We start from the raw sequence: 23,531 nt of genomic DNA, 5'->3' as shown, positions 1-23,531 counted from the left end.
TAATTTAGGCTGGGAGTGTCAGGAAGGATTTCTCTGAGGATCTGTTGTGTCAGCTAAGACCTGTAGGGTGCTTAGAATGGTGTTAGCTGGGTAAAACAGGGAGGAAAGGACCTTCTGAGCAAAGGAAAGCACATGTGTGAGAGCTCTGTGGCCTCTGAGAAGCTGTTCTGGACAAGTTCAGTTTGATGTGCTTGTGAGTTGTCTAGAAAGGCTTGTAGAGGAGGAAAACACAGAGGGGACAGAGGAGTGGTCAGGAGAACAGGAGGAAATGACTAGAGTGTATTTCCCAGAGGCCAAGAGAAAAGTGTATTCAAGAAAGAGGGAGGGGAGAGGGATGGACTCTGCAGTATGGTATGGAAAAGGCTTGAGGGACATTGGCTGCCTCAGGGAGAGTAGTTTGGGAGTGGATGGGTGGAGAGGAAGTAGGCATGCACGTGAGCAGCTTTATCAAGGTGGGATTTGGTTGGTTTTTGGTTGTTATTATAAATTTATTATTTGTTGGGGCTCCAGGGTCACCCAGTCAGTTAAGTGTCTGACTCTTGGTTTCTGCTGAGGTCCTGAATCTCATGAGGTCCATGAATCTCATGATTCATGAGTTCAAGACCCACATTGGGCTCTGCGTTGACAGTGCGGAGCCTGCTTGGGATTTTCTCTCTCTGAAAATAAAGAAACTTAAAAAAAAAGAGGGAAAACCACAAATTTATTCTTTGTCAGGAAATGGAAGGTCTGTTGAATGCTGCATCTGTGGCTGCTGGGCCTTGAAGTGGTCATGGCTAGGTTTTGAATAGGTCAGTAAAGGAGGTAAGGCATCCAGGTGAGCAGGACCTCAGGAGACAATTCCCAAGGAATTTTGATTTGGGAATAAGGTTAAATACTGAGTACTGGGGAAAAAAATTACCTCAAAGAATCTGTAACTGGTCACCAGAAGGATGAACTATTTTAAATGGATCCCAGGGATGCTGGGTCAGCACTGGATGGTAATTGTTTCACCAGGCAAAAGAAATTATTCGAGGAAACCATAGCAACTTAAAAATTCATTGTTAATTGCTTGGCATTGGATGCCACGTTGAGTTTCCTGTGTGTGTGTGTTACCATTTATTTACTATGTAAATAAAAAACTTTTGTTATCAGAAATGTTATTGGGATTCAAACAATAGGATTTATTTCTAGAAGGAAAATACAGATTAAATATCATTTTAGTAAATTACAGAGATTGACCAGAAAGTTTGGCTATCCTGAATTATTATTACTGTCCATTCAACAGAGTTTTTTTTTTTTTAATTTTTTTTTTCAACGTTTTTAATTTATTTTTGGGACAGAGAGAGACAGAGCATGAATGGGGGAGGGGCAGAGAGAGAGGGAGACACAGAATCGGAAACAGGCTCCAGGCTCCTAGCCATCAGCCCAGAGCCCGACGCGGGGCTCGAACTCACAGACCGCGAGATTGTGACCTGGCTGAAGTCGGATGCTTAACCGACAGCGCCACCCAGGCGCCCCATTCAACAGAGTTTTAAATAAATTTGTGCACCAATGTTTGTGATATAGGGATGTTTTCATAAGGAAATGTGTTAGCCTTCTAAAGTGGGATTGGCCTATGATGAAAGATTTGGAAGGCACTTCTGGAATTTTTCACTTGAGATGCAGTATTTGCATGACAGACACAGTTTTACAAGGGAGAAACAGCATATTTCAACCTCAGGTAGAGATTTGGATATTACACTTACCCTGGGAGCATAGTGAGCAAATTTGGATTTTGAGTTTCTGTTATATTGCTGTTATAATGAAAAGTAAATGTAAAATGTAAGCAAGGCATTAAGATTGCTTTAGGAATGTATAGCTCATGATCTTCCATATAATAAGGATTCAATCACAGCAAGGATTTGGGTAGAAAAATTAGGTTTTAATAAAACTAGTGTCCCAAAACTGTGTGTGTGTGTGTGTGTGTGTGTGTGTGTACGCGCGCGCGCACCTGTGTGTTTTTGTTTTAACTTTTAGTTTCCTGTCTGTTCTTGAGGTAGAGTTTGGACACTCATTTAGGGCTCAAAGTGGATACTGTTTAATCTCAGTATAATGGAGCTGCCTCTTAATGTGGGTATTAGGTTCCAAAATCAACATGAAGGACAAAAATTGCTTGAAAAATTACCCTTAAAATCAGCAGGGCCCCCTTCTTGGTAATCTGCTCATGTTACAAGGAGTTCCTGGAAAGTCGGGGCCTCTGTGGAGCCCAGAGCCTCCAGCTCCCCGGGGAGCTCACACCAGGGCCTGTGCTCCTTGATGGATGGGCAGTCCACGTGAGCGGTTGTTTTTCCCTCTGCATTTTGGCCAGGGCATATTGTTGAATTTGATAAGTTAAATATGAGATGTGTGTCTGCTGTACCGCCACTTGCTAGTTGAAGTAATGTACTTGAGTCAGCTTCATGGCCAGGTGAGGCTAAAAGTGATCACATTACACTTTGGCGTCTTAATTTGGGAATTGCTATTAGGTGAGGTTGATGGTACCTGGAGCTGCATTTCTGATGTCTACTGCTTAGGAGCTTGCAATGCAAAGGTCTGCACGAAGTGGATGTTGTTTTATCTTGCAGCCTTTTGCTTATCTTCATTTATCCAAATAAAACATTTAGGTGTGAATAAATGGGGTTGGAGAGCCTCTTGTGGAACTGGAAATTCTCTTTGATAGGATGTGCATCCACTGTAAAAATTGCTTTTCTTGTGTGATTTTTTTAACTTCCTGTACTACCTGGAAAGCTAGATTTGAGTACTCTATATTTCATAGCCAAAAGTTAAGTTAGAACCATGTAATAGTACACTTAGTTATTTTCTCTGAATTAAAATTTGCAGAAACCTTAACTATAGGCAAAGCCAGAAATGTGTTGATGGTGCCTGAAATCTTGGTAAGGTTCAAGACCAGAGTTTCCATAGGCAAGCATGCATTTATACCAGAAGGATTATTAGAAAGTCTGTGTGTGCATGGGAGGGAGGGTTGTGGGGGGAGAGAGTAAAGCAGGGAGAGGGAGGGAAGGAGAATCTCAGAGAGAGAGAATTGAATGGCAAATTTACTGACACCAAAAGAGATCATAATTGCAGAAGCTTTGAGAACACATGCTCTAATATGCTATAGTTATAATATTGCTGTATACATTTCTGAAAAGTTTTATTTAGAATCAGAATTGTATAAATTGGACGATTTTCCCATCACAACTTCAGAGAGGTACATTTTAAGTACAGAGCAAATGATTAAAACTGTGTGTAAAATCTGTAAATTTGAATACATATTTCAGATGTTAGCATGTTTTTATTACAAACTGAAAATAGGGGTGCTTGGGTTCAGTTGGTTAAGCGTGGACTCTTGATTTCCGCTCAGGTCACAATCTCACGGTTTGTGGGTTTGAGCCCTGCGTTGGGCTCTCTGCTGACAGTGCGGAGCCTGCTTGGGATTCTCTCTGCTCCTCCGCTGCTCGTGCTCAATCTCTCCCTCTCTCCCTCTCACAAGAAAGAAAGAGAATAACTTGATCAAAACTGTCAAAAACAAAAAAAAGGGGATGGGGACCTTTGTCTTCATCAGTTGTAAAGACAAGGAAAGGCTGAGGATTAAAGGCAACTAGAGACATGACTAAATGCAATGCCCAACCCTAGAATGGGTCCTGAACTGGAAGGAGAAACATGCTGCAAAGGGCGTCCCTTGTTGGGTCAGTGACCAAACTGGAATACCAGTGGTAGATAAAAGTACCATGTGTGTTACATTTAGTGAGGTTGATAACGATGCTGTTGTTGTGTAAGAAAATACCCCTATCCATGGAAATAGGTCTCCTTTCGAGATGATTCAGAAAAAAAAAATGTGTGTATGTACTTACGTCCTATCACATCATATCAAGAGAAAAAGATCAGATAACACAGCAAATGAGGTACGCTGTTAACAGTAGGCAAATCTGATTCTTGGCAAAAGGTATATGACTTTTCTTTGTCCTATTTTAATTCCTGAAGCTTTTCTTTAAACTTGAAGTTATTTCCAAATAAAAAGATAAATAAAAAAAGATAATTTTAAGTGTGAACCCGGAAGCACTTGTCCATTTTGATAGAGGTATTTTTAGCCTGTAATAAGAAAATATAAGATACACCTGTAGTTTAACAACAAAAAACCCATTAGGAAATTTCTGCAGGAAAAATAACTTTATTGTGAGTCTGAACTAAGCACCTTCTGCTTTTGTCATGGAAACAACCATTTTGGTAACATGCTTTCTAGAGTTGAGGTTTCTTGGGGGTCCCAGTTACTATGTGCAGCAGGGTGGGTGGCATATATAGATATTCCCCACCTGCCCCAAACTGTAAATGACTATGACATAAGACTTTTTAATATCATGTATATATGTTACAGTGTTAGGTTAGGCCTTAGTTGTGGCCAATAAATAGCTGAATTTTAAAAGAATAAAAATCATGGAAAAGATATTCATTCAGTAGGTACTTACTGTGTGCCTAGCTCTTCTCCAGACAGTGAACAAAACAAAGTCCTGCCCTCAGGGAACTTACTCTACTATAATTAATCTAGAGTGATTTTATTCTTGTAATGCTAACTCTGGTAATTAACCTAGGACTGGAATTCTCAGTGTGTGCCACAAATCCCCTTAACTATGTTAACCTCATTTTAAACTTCCTTCATTAAAACATTTTGTGGTTTTTTTTGCCGCCACACTATAAGAGGTTGGCTTTTGTTGTCCTTGCTTTTAAAAACTGAAATATTTAGTCAAATAAGTTAGGCCTTTGAGCCCTATCTTTTAGGTTCTTGCCAGCCTTAGGGATATTATCTCTTGAAGTCTTTCTGACCCCTCGTCCTCATCTGAGACAGAGGCTCGTGGAATACCTGTAAGCACAGCTTGGCTCTGGGCCCGTCTGTGCTCTGCTTTGGCCCTGGGTTATGGACACCCTCCAAGGGCTCAGCCCTCCTGTGCTCTGGAAGTGTTGGCACAGTGGGCTCCTGCGGCATTTCCCAGCACCCCTGCTCCCTTTCCCTTTTGTAGAAGCACTCTGCAGCCTTCTGTAGGTTACCAAAATGAAGTGGACTCCTTTTCCTATTTAAAAATAGCCTCAGCAGCTGTGGGTTCGAGTCTCCCGGTCATGAGGTTGACCTCCATGCCACTGGGACTCTTAGTTGTTAGGCCTCTGGGGGTCACAGCAGGGTGACTGATGGGGCTCAGATTTTGGAGACCACCAGCCATATTCTTTTGTATACAGATGAGGAGCCGGACTGATCTGAGGCAGCGATGCTCTTGCTCTGTTTTCACTTGACTGCACTTAGCCCTTTCCAGAAAGGTGAAGGGACTGCTGAGACAGGAGTCCCCATGCCTGCATTCTCCAGACCTGCTCCTTCTCATCTTGTGCTGGGCTGGCATCTGTTGAGACCCTGTTATGTTTTGTTTATTAAAATGGCTTAGGTAACAAAGTTTTTAAAAATTGTAGTAAAATATACAGAACAGAAAACTTACCATTTTAACCATTTTTAAGTGTACAGTTCAGTGATATGTACATTCACATTGTCATGTAGCCATCACCACATCCATCTCCAGAACTTTTTCATCTTCCCAAACTGAAACTCTGTGCCCATTAAGCGTGACCTCCCCATTCTTCCCTCCCTGCAATTCCTGGCAACCCGCATTCTACTTTCTATTCTAGGAGTTTGACTACCCTCATGTAAGTGGTTTCATACAGTATTTGTCTTTGTGTCTGGCTTATTTCACTTAACGTAATGTTCTCAGGGTTCATCCATGTTGTAGCTTGTATCAGAATTTTCTTCTTTTTTAAGGCTGAGTAAGATTCCATTGCATGGATATATCACATTTTGCTTGATCAGTCGTCTATTGATACACATTGAATTGCTTCTACCTTTTGGCTATTGTGAATAATGCAGCTATGAATGTAGATGTGCAAATATCTATTCAAGTCTCTGATTTCTGTTCTTTTGGATATATTCTCAGAAGTGAGATAGTGGGATCACACAGTAATTCTGTATTTAACTGTTAAGGAAACTCTTGATTTTTACATGTGGTTCTCAGTTTCTTCTGGCTTCTGTAGACTTGAATGAATGGCTAGGACTGTACTTGGTTTGCTGGGACTGTAGCCCCTGGTCCTGGGTTCCCAGCTTCCCAAGTACCCTCAGTCTATCTCTTAAAACCCTTGTTTCTCTTCCCATTAGGGCTGAGTGGAGAACTGAAGGGAAGAACTGAAGCTTGTTTAGAGGTGCATTGCAATTCATTAAAAACAAACAAACAAACCAACCAGAATTTGAATTTGAGTTAGGCATTTTCAAGTTTATAATTAAATTGTTTTGGATTTCATATGTATTTGTTTTTCAAAGCTAAGATATGGAGTAGAATGCTTAAGGTGAATTTGGTTTCGGTGGATTTTTCTACCATGATCTCAATCATATCCATATCTAATTTCTTTAAGCATTGTTGGGGCAAAGGATAGGACTATTAGGAGTTAGAAAAGGAGAGAAATCTTGTTCTTCCTACTTGTATGACCTTTGGCCTTAGTTTCCTCTTCTGTAAAATGGAGCTAATACTACTAATATAAATTGTTGTAATTATGATAGTAAATGGCAAAAAAAAACAAAGGATCTGAAGTACTAGGACAGTGCTTGACAGCTGCAGTGCTTAGTTAATGTTAGTCACCTTCCCTCCATTATCCTGGAATAATTGTAAGTTGTAGGTGAGGGCGTGAGGTGGTCCTAACTTCTGAAGCGTGAACACCAAGCAGTAGGGAGAGCTGGGGGCAGGGCTCAGTCTCACAGGTGTAGTTAATTCCCAGTGCTGTGTGACCCCTGAGACATCTGCCCAACCTCCTGGAGGCTCAGATTCCTCACCTGTCAAATGAGGAGGCTGGTCCCTGTCACCTCTGTATTTCCTTGTAGCTCTAAAAGTTCAGCGATTTCAAATAGTGTGTGTCTAGTCTTTTTTTTTTTAATTGAGATGGAATTGTTGTATAACATGATCTTAGTTTCAGTTATATAGCATAATGGCTTGATGTGGGTGTATGCTATGAAATGATCACCACAGTAAGTCTAGTTAACATTGATCACTGTACATGGTTACAAGTTTATTTTTCTTGTGATGAGAACTTTTAAGATTTACTCTTTGCAGCTTTCAAATATATAATACAGTATTATAAACTATAGGCACTATGCTGTACATCACATCCTTAGGACTTATTTATTTTATAACTGGGAGTTTGTACCTTTCGACCCCCTTCATCCATTTGCCACTCCCCACTCTCCACCTCCTCCCTGCCTAGTCTTCTTCTGACTGCAGAGTTGATTCTTTTCTACATAGGCAAGGCTACTCTTCATAGGTGGTGGACATATCCCCTCCATGGTATGTGAAGTGAACTGAGAATTTCTGGCATTTGAAGATCTGCTTCTTTAGGGCCAGGTTGAGTCCAAGATTTATTTTACTGTTACCAGCTTGGGTGCTAAGTTTGTGGCTCTTGTCCCCAGTTCCAAATACCCGTGTCTCTGGGGCTAGCCACATGTAGCAAGTGAATAGGGAGAGTCCTTCTAATCTGAGAGAGGAAAAGAAGTAAAGGGGAGGAGGAGGAAGTAGAAGGGGCTGTGGATATAATTTTGACTTGCTCAGAAATAGAGTGAAGCTGTCTTCAAAGAATTAGACAGGAAAGCTCTCTGACTCTGCCCACCTCAAGACTTGACCAATGTCTACAATTGACCTTGTCTGTCTTTATTATTTACAGTTTTCTGTCTTCATTTTCTCCAGGAAAGAACAGCCAACTTAAAATGCCTTTTTCTTCCAAACTTCCTATTTTTTATAAATATTATTGCTTATTACTCTGCAATAATAATACAGCATTTTTGCATATTGTATTGTACTTTTCATAGTGTTTTCATCTACTTTACCTCATTTAACCTACATATGAAGATTTGTCTAGGCTACTGGGTGTCTTCATTTGGCAAGATGAGGTTGGTATGGGCATCTGATTTGTCAAGCTATTGGTAGCAGAATCCTGGCACTTTGTCTTTCTCTAAAGCTGATCAGTCAGGAACATCAACAAGTATTTATGGAAAGTCCATATGTGCACAGCAGAGATGCTTGTGATAGAGAACTGTTATTCTTTTTTTTTTCTTTTTTTTTTTTTTAATTTTTTTCAACGCTTTTTTATTTATTTTTGGGACAGAGAGAGACAGAGCATGAATGGGGGAGGGGCAGAGAGAGAGGGAGACACAGAATCGGAAACAGGCTCCAGGCTCCGAGCCATCAGCCCAGAGCCTGACGCGGGGCTCGAACTCACGGACCGCGAGATCGTGACCTGGCTGAAGTCGGACGCTTAACCGACTGCGCCACCCAGGTGCCCCGAGAACTGTTATTCTTAAGACATTATAACCTAATAGGGTCTTAAGGGGAGGAGGATGGAGTTCAAGTTTTTTACCTGTAATTAATTAACTATTACAATTAATTAATGCCAGGAATTAAAATGTCTGGATGAAGGAAGAGCTGTAAACACAAATGAGGTTTGGGGCTGTCTCCGAATTTAACGTGTACATATTGGTTACTCTGCCTGACTCTAGTGTTAGGGAAAGGTGACAGTTTTTATTTTATTAAAAGAAAAGTTTTTTTAGGTGATAGTTTTTAAACAATGCGTTTATATATCTCTAAGCCTCTGGGCTCTATATCATAGTGCTACAATGTAAAACTGCTATACCTCATATCTGCAAACTAGTTCACACTATTATTAGGTGTAAAAAGACAGGAAACGGTGCCTAACATAATTTATTTCTGATATTGAGGGCTTGTGGTTTTGGTTGCTTTTTTTCAGAGGATTACTGGAAGTAAATGCAGGACTTTCTTTGAAACAAATGAAGATTTTTTAAAATAAATGAAATTTGAATAGATTAGAATCTGCCTCGCTTTGTGGAAATAAAACTTCTGCAAGGAAGCTTTTTTTTTTTTTAAATCTCTATATGTCTATTTTCTCAGGTTTCTGACTTTGCAGGAGCTTCATAAATCTGTAAAAATGCTGGTATTCAGGTCTGGATATATAAGACATGGAAATGGGCTATTTTCTACAATTTTTTTTAAACAGTTCATTTTGTCTACTCTTGGGAGGGAGTGGCTGTGAATAGTAGGTTCAGGAATGTGGGATTCTGTTTTCAGAATCTGAACCCTGGCCCCGGGCGCCCCGTGGGCTCCAGAGGTGCTGGGTTGTCCAATTAACTTGTTGGCTGTTGGACAAAGGAGTGGCCGGAAGACCACTTGATTATTTGGATGATGAATGCATCTGTCATGGGAGACCACTTGTTTCTTAAGCAGGCATAAAAATACTTGCTCAAAGGAAATTAATCTGTACACAAATGTCATGAATGTATAGCTTGATGATCTGTATTGTTAATTTGTGAAACAGTTTGCATATTGAAGAGCTTAGTTCTAAGGTGCTTGACAAGGTGAGGGCTCTGAGTCTCTGCTCACAAGCCCATTCAGGGGAGTACGGGTCCTGTTCTGTTGTGGGGAAGTCCTACAGTGTCTCTAAATGCTTTAATTTTGCCCAGTTGGCTTTTCGTGACTCTGTCGGATTTTTTTTCCCCCCACAGCTTCCTAAGTAATGATCTGCAAGTACTATTGGCAGCTGGTAGACCTGGGCTGTGTACCAAAAAAGACCACATCCTCAGGAAGATTGGAAGCAAAGGTTATATTGGGTCTGGTCCTCAAATTCAGTCTTGCTTTCAGTGAATTTCTTGGGGAATAACCCTTGCTCACCTTCTGTCAGCTGAGAGTTTTCTTAAAACCCTTGCCAAATCTGTTCACTCCCCTTCAGCCAACTGAATATATATCAAATTAACGTGAAGTTTTCCCTTAAATTTGTTTTTTTACTGTCAGTCTTTTGGATTGGGGGAATAGAAATATGGTAGGGTTTTTTTTGTTTGCTTAGTTTTTTGTTTTTAATCTTGGTTAGCCTGCAACCAACCCTCTTAGGACTCTGTAGCAATTAGTTTTAGGAAATTTGAAAGCATTTCTCATAGAACCTTGGAATATCAAATGAACTTTTCTTAGACACACAGTACTTCTATGCTACGTTTACATAATGATGAAAATACTTTGTTAAATGTATGTAAAGAAAGGAAAAAGGTTTGGGGCACCTGGTGGCTCAGTCAGCTAAGTGTCTGACTCTTAATTTTAGCTCAGGTCATACTCTCACCGTTTGTGAGTTTGAACCCTGACAGTGCGGAGCCTGCTTGGGATTCTCTCCCTCTCCGCCCCAACCCCACACCTCAAAATAAATAAACTTAAAAAAAAAAAAAAAGAGAGGAAAAAGGTTTGAGTTATCCCGTTGTTGGAGATTACAGTGAATCCTCTACCTCCTTCCTCCTGCTGTTTCTGGCACCTCTGGCCATATATTTGTAAGGTGCTAGGTGGAGATGTGGCCAGTAGCCGTGGGAGAAATGTGTTCTCTGGCTTGCGGAGAACTCTGTGAGCACCTTGCTGAATCTAAACAGCTAGCTGTCTATTATGGTAATGAATCTTCCTCTCTTTGGTAACATAGACCTGCAGCAGTGACCATGAAACACCACACAGGAAGAGTAAAATTGTCTGTCTTAGGAGTAGTGGTTAGAATCACAGAATGAAAAAAAAGGCTCAAAAACACAAAGCTTTCACAGATTGTGAAGGCACAAGTTGAGGTGTATACCTTACCCAGCGTTGTGCTCTATTTTGGGAGCATGCTTGAGATGCTTGCTACATCTAGGTCAGTGGATCCCAACGTGGTTGGCGATCACATGTACTTTGGATACCGCTGGAATGTAGCTCAGCACCTTAGTAACAGTTACAGCAGTTAGTGCTGTGGGGTCACACCATCTCTTGGCTCTCATGCCTTTTGCTGGTTTGTGCTTTGTGTCTCTGTCCATCGCTGGGTCTCCTGTGCCGTCTTAGGTGTTCGCGAGACGTTGACCTTGTGTGTTCTGGTGAACATAGGTGCTGCCTTGACATTCTCCTGTGCCTCTCACCTTTCATTTGCTGCAGTTTATACACCCACGTTATCTGGCTGCTGGGCCTGATATTTTGTTCAACAGACACCACAGTGCAAGTGTATATTCCCGGCTGTGGCAAAACACATTTTACACTTCGACCAACATTTGGCCCCACTGCAAAGGCTTGCAGCATGCTGATGTGAGCTGTGCACTGGTGAGAACACAGGTGGACCAATCTTCCAAATTTGGGAGCACTGTTTTGTTTTAAAAAGTTATTTTAAAAACCAGCTGGGATCTTGACTGGTCTGGAAGTACATCTTGGTTCCATGTACAATTTTATGTAATATGCAGCCACAAGGGCTGGCTATCCTTGGCACATAGACTTAATAAGCAGTCAACGTAGTATAAAAAAGATAACTTCTGGTCATAATTTCATTCTTTAAATTAGAGAACAGAACATTAAAAACATCTTGTAGATTTTGTAGTGGGGCACCGGGGTGGCTCAGTCTGTTGACTGTTCGACTCTTGGTTTTGGCTCAGGTCATGATCCCGCCGTTTGTGGGTTTGAGCCCTGGTCAGGCTACATGCTGGCAGCACAGAGAATCCTACTTGGGATTCTCTCTTTCCTTCTCTCCCTGCCCCTCCCCCACTTGCATGTGCACGCTCCTGCTCAAAATAAATAAACTTAAAAAAAAAATTTGTAGTGATGCTTTCTCCCATGATCTTGTAAATAAATGCTGCTTGTAAAAAATTGGAGAAAATATAGGAAAAAAACCCCCCAAATCCCAGTTAACTTTTTTGAGTTGATTTTCCAGCTTTATCCATTGTCTATATAATCAAGCTCATATGTATATGCACAGACACCTTGTTCTTCACCTACCAGAATAATAGCACTGGAAAATGTGTCACAGCATATTTTGTGTGTTTGTGTGATTTACGCTCCTCCCAGCAGAGTTGTGCATCGACACCTGCTTCCTGTGCATGCCCCGGACCTGCCATTCCACCCCAGCTGCCTGGGATGTGGACACAGTGGGCTCCCAGCAGCCTCATCGTTTTGAAGCATGTGCTCATTCTTCGTTCTCAGTTCAGGCCTGTCTGTGAATGGGACCCTCGTGTTTTGGAGGAGGGACTTGAGACTGGAGGGGTGACCTGTGTCACTCCTGGTATCTCAACCTCACTTGACACTTAGTACTAGACTGTGCCAAGCTGTTAAAACAATGACTTACTCACAATCGCATAGTTAGTGAATAAATAACACTCCATTCTTCCATATCACGGCACTCTAACAGGATGGTTAAGAGGCTTGTGTAGAGTCCTCTTCCCAAGAGTCAGTGCTAAAAAAATATGGATGTATTGATGAATTGGGCCCCTTTGTAGTTGGCTGGCCCTCTGCACACATACTACCTGTCTTCCAGGCTCTGAGCTGTCAGTACAGAACCCGACTCAGGGCTTGAATTCACAAACCGTGAGATCATGCCTGAGCTGAAACTGACTGAGCCACCCAGGCACCCCTGTCGTTTGTAGTTTTTAATCATTCCCTTTAATCATCCCCTTGATAGTGACAGTCCTGAGTGGTGTTGAGAGCTCACCTTGCTACCAGTGACTGGATTTCATGTGTAGTCCTGCAAGAAGTATTATGCCTTATTAGGACAGAATTCATACTTACCCCATATTTTCTCTCTATCTCTTGTTGTGAGATATGGAATTCACTCCTGAACAGACAACCCACATTTTGCTTAGTTGAATGAGAGTCAAGTAATTGCAGAATATTCAGCCTGGTTCCTCCTGGCCCAGGAGCGTAGGGGACACATTGGTGGTAGGTGCCAGGAATGGACTTCTGTCAGACCCTTTTCTCCCTAGGGACCTGGAGTGTAGGCGAAGGTTGCCCAGGGACTGTCCCTGGGTTCAAGGATCTCTGTGATGGCATGGAGTATGTGTATGGGTGTTTCCTGAGGGAGCCTTCTTCCCCCTTGGGTGAAGTGACTGCCCCATGGCTGTGCCTGCCCAGCTTCCAAGGATTCCTCATTTAGTGAGTAGCCTGCTGGTGACAGGGGCCCATGTTGCCGCTCTGTTGTCCCTGCTCAGAATACAAGTTAGTTTGCTTAGAATCACAGGCTGCCAGTCTAAGCACAGGAGGTAACAGAGCCTAGTTTGGGGACATCTTCCCTGGATGTGAGTCCTGGCTCCTCCCCCACTCATTTGCTTTGTGACCTTGTACCAGCAACATAATCTCTCTGAGCCTCAGGAGTGAAACCATTTAGCATTGGGAGTCTTAAACCGAGGTAATGAGTGGCCAGAGCTTGTTGTCGTCCCTGGTACATGCTATGTGTGTGATAATGTGTTAGCTGATGACAGTAGTAACGATGTCCACAATGTGGGGATGGGGGTGGGGGGACTGAAATGGCTTGTGTTCAGATAAGCCCAGCTGGTAACAGTGTTATAAAGGATAGAATACTGTATTGCTTTGTATTTTTTCAGTAAAGCTCTTTGTAATTGTTTTTCTCTGACTTTATTTTTCTTTCCTCTCAAAAGAGCCCCTTGGTGATTTGAGATGAATTTCGTCAGGAGTGAGGGAGGTTTGCTCTGTCATAGACTCCGTTAGGTGAGGCTGGTCAATGTTGTCATGTGACTTGTAAGTTCAATATTTCTGGTCTGCTAAATTTCATAAGGGCTAAGAAGTTAAAGAAATAAAATACACCCTTCAAGGGATTGCTGGCGTTTCACTATAATCATAGGGGCCAGCTTCTGAGTTTTAAGCATAACTGACCCTACTCAGAAGTTCTTCCAGGTGTATGAGTAGTATGTGCTCATGCCTTCTGAATGCCTTCTTTCCAAGACCATATGCCCTTAGCCCAGTATTAGGGTCACACATGAATCAGCTGCTCGGTTTGTCCCTGTGTCTGTCCAGAGCTTTCCTGGGATTATGTTTCTTATCCAGTTTCTGCTGCCAGATTGAACCTGAAATTGGCATTTCTTGCATGGGCCTTCTTGTGCTTACTTAGTTTTTTGTTTGTGTGTTTATTTATTGTACCTAGAGTGCGAGTGGGGTAGGGGCAGAAATAGTGGCAGGGAGAAATTCCCAAGCAGGCTCCTGGCTGTCAGCACAGAGCCCAACGTGGATCCCAGGAACCGTGAGATCATGACTTGAGCTGAAATCAAGAGTCAGATGCTCAACTGACTCAGCCACCCAGACATTCCCCCTTCTTGTACTTTTGTATTTAGTTATTTTACTGTGGAGACTGAGAGGTGGTTTTCTCCTAAATGTGGGTTGATTTTTTCTTTTTTTTTATTGAGATATAATTGACATATTACATCTTATACAAGATGTATAACGTGTTGATTTAATACATTTATAAATTACAGTATGATTACCACTGTAGTGTTAGCTAACACCTCTATCCTGTCACATAATTATTGTTTCTTTTTTGTGGTAGGAACTATTAAGATCTAGTCTCTTAGCAACTTTGAAGTTTATAATAGAGTATCGTTGACTATAATCACTATGCTGTGCATTAGCTCTCCAGAAATTATTTATTAGTTGCATGTGTGTACCCTAAAACATCTCCACAGTTTCACCACCCCCCCCCCCCCACCCCAGCCCCTGGTAACCACCATTTTACTGTTTTTAGGAGCTTAGCGCTTTTAGCTTCCATATGTAAGTGATATCATACAGTGTTTGTCTTTGTCTGTCTTGTTTCTGTTAGCATAATGCCCTCAAGGTCAATCCATACTGCAAATGGTAGGATTTCCTTCTTTCTCCTGGCTGAATAATATTATAGTGTGTGTATGTGTGTGTGTGTGTGTGTGTGTGTTACCATGTCTTTCATCCATTCATCTGTTGATGGACACTTAGGTTGTTCTCATGGATTGGTTTATTCTTACCTGTACTTTTTGTTCTCTTTAGCAGCTATATCAGATAATGAAGGCCCCTGCTTACTGTGCAAATAATAGGCCAGAACCAGTGATTCAGGATCCTGGAGAGCTTTCAGCAGCCCCCATCCCAGGCCATACCACACATCTCTGGATTTGGATTTGAAATCTCTCCAGGAAGTTCCAGGGCTCAGGCAGGATTCAGAACCTGTGGAGTGACCCATGGCTAATCTTGAGATGTGCGTGATGGGTGGACAGATGCAGATCAGAGCCCAGGAAGGGTGTGTGAGAGATGGTTTGCATTGAGAGCAGTGGCTGAGAAGGGTCAGGATGGCCCTCAGCATGTGTAGGTTTTCATGTCAGCCCTATCTGGTCTGAGGAGCTGGCTTTCAGATGATAGAACATCACTGATGTTGGCCCCCTGCCCCTCCAATGGCAGGAGTCAGGGGCCCTTCCTGAACAGTGGGCACAAGCCCCCGGACAAAGATCAGGAGCAGCCAGGAGCATAGAGACCAGGAATCTACACCAATCCTTTTACTCACTTGGCTTATTTTGCCTGTTTTGTGGAGAGAGAAATCTTAGTATATGTCACCTTGTTTCATCTAGTCCTTACCATGACAAGTCAGGGTAGTTATCATCCTCATTTTACAGATAAGAAGACTAAGGCTTGAATGAGCCATGTGTCAAAGACACGGTTGTTGTCCTTGCAGGGACTCCTACAGAAGGATGGTCTGGATGGAGGCCAGATAGAATGGATGAAGAAGAAAGGGGGTGGCAAGTGTGTCCTACTTTTCTGCAACTTTCAAGGTGAAAGTAGTGAAACAAAAGAGCAGCTCAAGGGCAAAGTAGCAGGATGCAGAGCCTTAGGGATTCAGGAGAAAGAGATCCTGGGATGGCGGTTCTCTCAGTCTTGCTGCACAGCAAAGTCACAGAGTAACCTGTAAGAGTGCTGGTGCCCAGGCGGCATGCCAGACCAGTTACACCAGACTCTGGGGCAGGGCCCAGGCATCAGTATTTTGGAAGCTCCCCAGGCTTCTCTGCGTTGAAGCCAAAGATTGGAGGGGACACCTGTTTTAGAGATTTAAAGGAGTCATTAATGCAACCAGGCCCAGAAGGAAGGTGTCAGAAACATGGATGACGGGCTTGTGTCTCTTCTGAGGCTGGCCGGAAAGGAGCAACATGGCAGGTGGAGACAGGACATATTAGGGTGTAGAGGACATGTGGGCTCCTCAGTCAGCAGGGAGGTAGGGACCAGGTGACTGGTGTGAGGGAATCTGTGAGTAGAGTGGTTTGTATCCAATCTTCCTTGCTCCCCTGTCCCTTTGGGCCTGCCTGCTAGAGGGGCCTTCATGTGAGGGGGCCCCCAGGTTTGTGTGGAGTGGAAAGGATTTGGACCAGCTGCTGGTCTTCACCCCTCTGCATGGCAGACCCCCTGAGGGCACTTAGGAATGCTAAGTCCAGGCCCGGAGGCCCATAGGACTCGAGTCTCTGGGCAGAGCCTGGGGGCTTGGCCATGTATGTACCAGGAGCAGTGAGAGCCCCCTGCCCGCCACTTTGAAGTGGGCCTGGTCCTCACCTGAACATGATTCTGTGACTGATGGGAACTATGATAACTGTAACTTTGGCTATTTCAGGGGAAAAAAATTTTTTTTAATTTACTTAATTTTGAGAGAGAGAGCATGAGGGAGGGGGAGAGAGAGGGAGACAGAGAATCCCAAGGCTCCTCACTGTCAGTGCAGAGCCCAACTTAAGGATGGAACTCACAAACTTCGAGATCATGACCTGAGCCAAAACCAAGAGTCGAACCCTCAAGTGACTGAGCCACCCAGGCGCCCATATTTCAGGAACTTCTGCGAATAAGCTTTGTGTTCATGTTGATCATGAGGAAGTTATCAAGAGCAGACTCTCCAACTTCCTTGCAGGGGGCTATCCCCACCCCCAACCCCCCTATAGGGAAATTGTAAGGCATTCACTCTTCTAAGGGCTTAAAAAATGTTTTCCCCTGTAAGCAACTGACAATGACTTTGAATGAATGCATGCCTCTTCCCTGAATTTGTCTTTTTCTGTACTTAGATTATTGGCAAGCCAGGGCAATAAGTAAAGTTAATAATATAAACAATTAGTAAATAGAGCTTGGTTATGAAATCCACTTTGGGTACAGGAAGATGGTTGTACATTGCATGTTGGAAGCTCTCCCACTCTCTGTGTGCATGTACACGGACCAGTAGGAAGTCTTCCTGAGTTGGGCAATGCATTCATTTCCTAGGGCTGTTGTAACAAAGAACCACAAACTGGGTTGCTTAAAACAACAGAACAATAGTTCTGGGGCCCAGAAGTCCCAAATCAAGAAGTTTGTGGGCCGTGCTCCCCGACTCCTGTAGGGGAATCCTTTCTTGCCTCTTCCTTGCTTCTCATGATGGCTGGAAATCTTTGGGATTCCCTGCAGCTGTGCAGCTCCAATCTGTAGCTTCAGTATCACATGGCGTTCTCCCTGTGTGTCTGTCTTCTCATGTGGACACCAGTCATATTAGATTACCCCAGTATGACTTTATTTCAACTAATGACATCTACAGAGACTCTATTTCTAAGTCAGGTCACACCATGAGGAGCTGGAGGTTAGGATTTCAGCATCTTTTTTGGGGAGATACAACTCAGTCTGTAACAGCTGTCTGGTCCAGGTACTCTGCACATGTTTCAAGATCCATGTGGACCTCACTGGACAGATGAGGGAGCAGAGACTGAGGGAGGTGAGGATGCTTATCTAAGCCACACCACTAATAAGGGACAGAGTCAGGATTTGAACCCAGGTCTTTAGCACTCCTGAATATATGACTTCCCTAGTTTAGACCAACTGAAGGGTGAGTACTGGGCTACTACTTTGCCACTCTCTTCACCTTTCTGCATGAAATCAATATCATCCTTTTGTTAGAAGGAAGCACAGAAATATGAAGTTAGTTTGATTTGTTGATCCGGTGGGATTCAGTGGGGATTTTTCATATATTTATTTTTATTTCCATTCTTACTGCTCTAACAACTTAAAATCCTCCTAAATGGTATAAAGAGAAGACTTTTAGATCTTGGCTACCCAACAGCCTGCTGAAAGTTGCTTGTCTCTTGGGATCTTCTTATGTCCTCAGCCTTATGCGATAAGGACTTAACCCAGTTTCTACTGGTGGCCAGGTTCTCTGGCACAAAAGTGCTCTGAATGGAAGAGCCAGGTCATGAGATGTCCTGGTTCCATCATTACTACGGGGTGTATGTCCGCAGAATAAATGTCAGAGTGTTTTGCCAACAACTGCTGGCTTGTTGCAAGGATCCAGGGTCTTGAAGGCTGCTGCAGCTTTTCCTAAGTGAGGAAGGCTTTGAACAGTCAGATTTCAAGATCAGAATTCCCAGTAGAAAACTCCTGTAATAAAACGTTGCCCATGAGTCTGAGAGAGTAAATTGCAGCTGCTAAGGCTTCTCTATTCCATCTTACTAAAATTTAATTTTATTTGATTTTTTTTTCCTAATTACTGGCTCCAACTTTGCATTTCCCCCACAGGTTCTCCACCCATGGACGTTGGTAGATGTGCATCTTGGGTTCAGAAAGAAACGTTTTTTAAAAGGGTTAGGTGACCACTGTTACTATGATGTGTGATGGCTGTAGAGACAGGGGCAAGCTGTCATTTTATTCGCTGTCCCTTTCTTCCCTGATTCTTCCTTGGACACTATCTTGACCCGCACATGGCTAAGCCCTGGTCCAAAGCTTTCTTAGGACCTGAAGATGGCAACAGGTTCTGTGAGATGTGCTAACTGGCAGCTTGTTACAGACTGGGTCTATAGTAGTGTCACCTGATGGGGAAGGCAGGCCATGGGTCATAGGAGTAAATTCACTTCCTTATTTCCATGGGATGGAATACCTGTTCTTGGGGAGATAGGATATTCTCCTTACTCTCTAGCTTGCCCTGTTGTCCTGGTTTTTTTTCCAGCCTTTCCTGAATTAATGGTTAAATTCCCATCTGTTTGACCCTATAGAAGGGAGGGCTGAGCAGAGTACATATTTAGTACAGGCTGGGACTTCTGTGCTGTGTGCTTTCTTCTAACAACAAAACACAACACAAAAATAAGAAAATCTACTTAATCCCTGAGATAAATTTAGTTACTGAAACACTTACCTCCTGCCTAGTCTGAGATAAGATTAGTGGAGTTCTGTAACAGAACCATGCAATTGTTGATATGTTGCAAGTCTCTGAAAGAGAATGACAGATGGCAGACTTTGAGTAATCGGATTTCAAGATCAGAATCCACAGGGAGCAAAACTCCAGCTACTTGTAGCTTATGGAAAACTAATTTCTTTCAAGTGAACTTAAAGAACTGTGTTCTTTGGTTTTATTTTATTCAGAGGATTTGTTAAGCAAATATTTATTAAAGGCATACCAGGAGCCAGGTACACCAGGTGTTGGGAACGGATAAAGGATCCCTGCCTTTCCCCTTGTAACCCTTTATACGTGCATTTAACCCTTGCATGCATTTAACCCTTATACATGCATTTAAAGTAAGAAACTTCTGGAGTGCCTGGGTGGCTCAATCAAGTGTCTGGCTCAGGTCTTGATTTCAAGGTCAAGAATTCAAGCCCCGCGTCGGCCTCTGCAGTTGGGCTCCATGTTGGACTCTGTGCTGATCGTGAAGCCTACTTAAAAAAAATGTGTGTGTGTGTTTGTTTATTTATTTATAAAGTGAGAAACTTCTGTAGGTGGTAAACATCTAACATTTAATTATAGCAAATTAGTTGTAATTTGATGCCTAAAAAGACTCTTGTTATCAAGGACAGAAATGTTGAAACCAAAGTCAGAAATATGGGCTTTATTGCAAAGGTAGTAAAGAGCATTGTAAACAGTTGTGCCAAACACTGGTGTGCCAAGCTTGACCTCTTTTGGTATACCTGCACACTCTCAAGATGAATGGAACCCACTGTGGCTTCACTGGCTGCACTTTAGAAATGATGGCAATACCTCTGGGGAAGGATTAATCAAGCTAAAGTGTGTCGCACACATAGTAGGTGTTCACTAAAAGTGTCTTAACAATTGCACGTGAGTTGCTGTATTGAAATACATGTAGCTTGGTAAGCTTGATGAAACAGGCAGACTAATCCCTTTTAAGACTGGTTTGCAGTTTTACAGGCTCCCAGGGGGCTCTTTCCATGTGAGGAGCTGGAATCCAGTGAAGTACTGTCTTTCATTTTGAACTTGAGTCTGTGGAAATGTCTTGCTTCACTGACCCTTTTGACTCTCACATTGATTTCCATTTTGCAAAGGAGATACTATTGCCTTACCTTATTTATTTATTTTTCTGTGATCCTTGAATGCCTCTAAGCTCCATTTCCTGCCTTTAATTATGTACAGGGTCATTAAACAAAAGTGTGGTTGGCAAGGTGGTTGTGACTGTAACAGTATAAGGTGCTATCAGGCAGCAGGCTGCACTTAATGAAATTTGGCTGGTAAACTGGTTTGTGCACCACACATGAGTCTTGTTGAACAAGTTTAACAGCCTTTCTGCAACTGCCTCTGAGCAGGAAAGGACAATTCTTTGAACTTCATGCTCAGCCTTGTTTTTTACTTCCTTTCTTCAAAATCTTCAATGTGGGAATGGAATCGTCTTTATCTGTGACTAGTTAGAATAAAGGCCTTAGGGACATGTACCAAGAGTTATTGTCAAGGGGCAAGATGTGAGGTAAATGTTCTTTGTGGTTTTATATATTTCCCAAAATGTCTTACAATAAGAATGTATTTATTTTGTAATCAAGAAAAAAAAAAACTGCTTTAGAAGGGCAAATTGAGACCAAACTTCATTATTTTAGGAAAGATTTTGGGAAAAGATATTCTTCATAATTGGTTCCCTTAATGTGATTTTGGGAGTACAGGCAATACCCATTGGGCTTGTTAAACACGGGATGTCAAAAGTGATAAATTAATAAGTCCCAAACAGGAAGTCTGCTGTTAAAGTCTGCAGGTACCCGAGTGCTCTAGGCTGTTTAAGGACTTTGGCCCAAGCAGATAGTTTCTCAACAAAATTGAGAGTTCAGAGATGTTTTGTCAAAGGATTTTGGTTCTTTTGAGGAAGGTGAAACAGGCAAGGGGATATAGTTTGCTTCTGTTACATTTGAATACACCAGGGTCAGTATAACATAATTTTGTGACTTTTTTCTTTTTTTTTTTTTTTTTTAAGTTTATTTATTTATTTATCAATGCAGGGGGCAGAGAGAGAGGGAGAGAATCTCAAGCAGGCTGCACACTGTCAGTGCAAAAAGCCTGACTCGGGGCTCGATCTCATGAACTGTGAGATCATGACCTGAGCGAAAATCAAATCGGATGCCCAACCGACTGAGCCACCCAGGCGCTCCTGTGACTTGTTTTTCTAGGCTTCATGGGTTAGGGGATGGTTCTAGTCTTTATTGGTTAGGGGTTCCTGGAATCTAAGGGAGGAAGTTTCAGGATTACAGTGAGTACCTTGAAAGAGAAGGGAATCCTGCCATTTCAACAGTGTGGGTGACTTGAGGACATTTTGCGGAGTGAAATAAGCCAGTCACAGAAGGACAAATCCTACATAATACCACTTCTGTGATGAGTCTAAAATAGTGAAACGTATGGAAGCGGAGAATGGAATGGTGGTGCTAGGGGCTAGAGGGAGGAGAGAATGGGGAGGAACTAGTCAAAGGATACAGAGTTTCAGTTACACAAGATGAGCATGTCCTAGAGGTCCAGTATATAGCATAATGCCTGTACTTAACAATATTTATACTTAAATATTTGCTAAAAGGGTAGATCTTATGTTAAATGTTATCACAATGTTATATATTAATAATTATAAGAGAGTGGGAGGAAGCTTTTGGAGGCGATGGATATGTTTATGGCATAGATTATGGTGATGGTTTCAGGGGTGCATACTTCAAACTCATATATTAATTATGTATACCTTTTTGTAGGTAAAAAAAAAAAAGGGTGACAAGTATCTGGAAAGAGCTGAACAGAATGGGAAGGACAGGTTAGCACGGGGCTAGAACCATCAGGATGGTGAGCAGGTGGTCCTAGAGCACTTGGGTCCCATTTCATAGCCATTGGGAGTGGCCAAAAGTGACATATTAGTGTCCAGGGAAGAGCTATGGGCAATCCTGGATTGTGCTGGGCTTGGCAGTAGAGGTGGAACAGGTACCCATCCCCATCCATTCTGGATGCCCCTAGCAGCTGGCGTTTCATTTAGAGATGGTATCAGGCCTTCAAGTCAACTTCTTTGTTACTGTACCCCTTACCTCTTATTTTATAGCCTTGGATCATCCCTGTACTATAAGGATTTAATCCTAATTGCTTTACATAATCATCATGCCAGAAGACCAGATAAATGGATGGTCAAGTGGATGGAAATGATGGAGAATTTTCAAGACAGTGTTCATTATATCCACGGCAACATGTGTCTGTTAAGGCAGGGAAGTCACTGTGTTTGGAAATGGCTGTCATGATGGTGTTTTGTGTAGGATTCTTGTTGTCAGGCACTTCGAGCATTACGTCACCCTGTTTGGAGGTTCACTATCACAGGATCCTTATGTTCGGTCTGAGCCAAAGCAGGCAGCTTGGTTCCCATCCAAGGATTATTTATGGAGCCACTAGAAGAACGTGTCAGAGTTCAGCAGTGTGGACCCGGAGTGCATTTATGTTCAGATGCATTTATGATTTATCACTTGGGGAATGGAGTTAGGAAAATTGTTTTTATATTTACTTTAGGAGCCCCACTGTGGACATTTCTGATCATTAGAATTGTCATGCTTTTTTTTTTTAAATTGTGGTAAAATACACATAACATAAAATTGACCATCTGGACCATTTTTAAGCGTACAGCTCAGTGGTATTAAGTGTACAGTTCACATTGTTATGCAACCACTGTCCATCCCCAGAACTCTCTTCATCTTGGAAAACAGAAACTCTGTTCCCACTGAAGAACTTTCACAGCTTTGGAGTGAAGGCAAAAAGGATTCTTTGAGAGTCCCTTAATTCCAGTGAGAACAGGACCGAATGGTCTGCACTTGTAACTCCTCTTGGCTGATCAGAGCTACCCACTGTACCCACCATCCTCTCTTGGTTTCCTGGGAAAGCCTAGGTTCGTTGTGTGGCTGTCCTTGTCCCCATGGGACCAGAATGCAGCATGCAGGTGAGGGCATGGCGGCTGCCTGTCCTGTTCTCGAGAACTGGGACCAGAATCCCTCCCTTGTGGTGCCCTTGAAGCTCTCCTCCGGACCTGCACTTGCTCTGACTTGTGTTGTGGATTTGGCAGGCTCTTCCTGTCACCACGACGGGCACGTGGCTGCTGTGTTAGGCACTTCGTTATAAAGATGAGCTCATCAGGTGGCCGGCTCCCGAGCTTCCCGCGTGATTCAGTTACCCTGTGGCTTTGCCCACCAATTGACTGCACTCTGAAAATAGCACCATCATCTCTCGGTTTCGCGGAGATTTGTGGGAATCATAAGGGACTCACACTGAGAGGTATATTGAATTATATAAAATGCTTTGTAGAAAAAAGTCAGAGTCTGGTAATTTGGATTATGAATTTTACTTTGAATAGGTAGAGCTTTCTCATTGGGAATGCAAATATCCCCAACATTTATCTTCTCTTTTCAAGCCTAGTAGAAAGGACTTCACGTGATCTTTTACATTATTTATTACTTTTCACA

The 23,531-nt window shown here is 42.5% G+C and overlaps 1 protein-coding gene across 5 annotated transcripts in view; it reads left to right on the top strand.

Moving 5' to 3' along the window:
- The window catches only part of TBC1D8 (TBC1 domain family member 8), a 118,449-nt gene that overhangs the window by 10,873 nt on the left and 84,045 nt on the right, over positions 1–23,531 (top strand). The window lies entirely within an intron of this gene.

The sequence above is a fragment of the Neofelis nebulosa genome, chromosome 9, assembly GCF_028018385.1.
Source record: "Neofelis nebulosa isolate mNeoNeb1 chromosome 9, mNeoNeb1.pri, whole genome shotgun sequence".
Classification (NCBI taxonomy): domain Eukaryota; kingdom Metazoa; phylum Chordata; class Mammalia; order Carnivora; family Felidae; genus Neofelis; species Neofelis nebulosa.
Note: the sequence above shows the minus strand (reverse complement) of the source record. Positions and strands in the feature narration are given on the sequence as shown.